Consider the following 1,179-nt stretch of genomic DNA (forward strand, 5'->3'; position numbering starts at 1 on the left):
CCCCACCCATGGCTGCCCATCTCACCCCAGCTCCTGGCCCTTTAAAAAAAAGCCTACACTCACAGGGTGCTGCCCAGCAGAGGGGCAATCCCCCCTGCCCCCCACTGCATGGGGGGCTCTCTGAGCCCCCCAATGGCTGCCCTTTAAGAAAAAACCCAACACCCCCCACATTCACTGGCTGCTGAAGTAGTCTTGGAGCTTCAGGGGGCTCATCGCAGAGCCCCCCCCCCACAGCATGGGGCAGTGGGGGGCAGTGGGGATTGTTCCCCCGGCTGGCCAGGAGCCAGTGAGTTTGGGGTGGGGTTTGGTTGGGTTTTTTTTAAAGGACTGGAGCTGGGCTGGGTAAGACAGCCTTGGAGGTGTGTGGGGGGGTGGGGGCTCATAACATAGCCCCCCATATCATACGGGGCAGTGGGGATGGCCTCACTGCTGGCCAGGAGCCAGTGACTTCAGGCTATTTTTTTCTAAGAGCTGGGCAGCCATTGCCAGGGCTGGGAGAGTGGGCCATTGATGGGGCCTGTATGATTCTGAGATTTGGCTGATTTGGCAGCAGCAGGTCTACTGGCTGCAGCATTGCACTGCCAGCTCATCTGCATACTGTGGTCAATTATTACCCCCAGGGTCTTTTCATTTGTGAAGAGTGCTTTAAACCTACCATTCCCCCTTTAGACCATTGAGATAGAGTCCAGAGGCCAGACCAAGTCCAGATGTTCACTCCCTCAAAGTCTGTAGCTTCTGCCAGAGAGCAACAGATTAGAGCTGCTGTTGTTTGCCTAACACCTCAGCAAGGACGTGTTTCTGGCCGATGTCCCTTAGCCATACTCCACCCAAGGAATACCCACAAGGCAGTAGGGGCTAAGGTTTTGAGGCATCCTATACAGCTTTATTCTGGAGGTTGTAACATTGTGTCAGTTTATAGGATCTATCCTGCCACTAGTAGCCCTACCACATTGCCACCAGGTCCTCCAGTTGGATGCAATTTATGGTCATATCCAGGACCATTTAGAACAGTATTGTGCTGCTAACTAAAAAAAACAGAAGTAGCTTTTCAAGCTATTTTTTTTTTAAAGAGATTGGAGGCAGGCGGGGCAGGGGCATGACATCTACTACAATGACTACAATCTGAGAACTGACATAAAAATAGCCTTGATAGTAGTAAATAAAGGCTAAAACTCATTT

Source organism: Gavialis gangeticus, unplaced genomic scaffold (genome assembly GCF_001723915.1).
Source record: "Gavialis gangeticus isolate Ggan-Ray unplaced genomic scaffold, GavGan_comp1, whole genome shotgun sequence".
NCBI lineage: Eukaryota > Metazoa > Chordata > Crocodylia > Gavialidae > Gavialis > Gavialis gangeticus.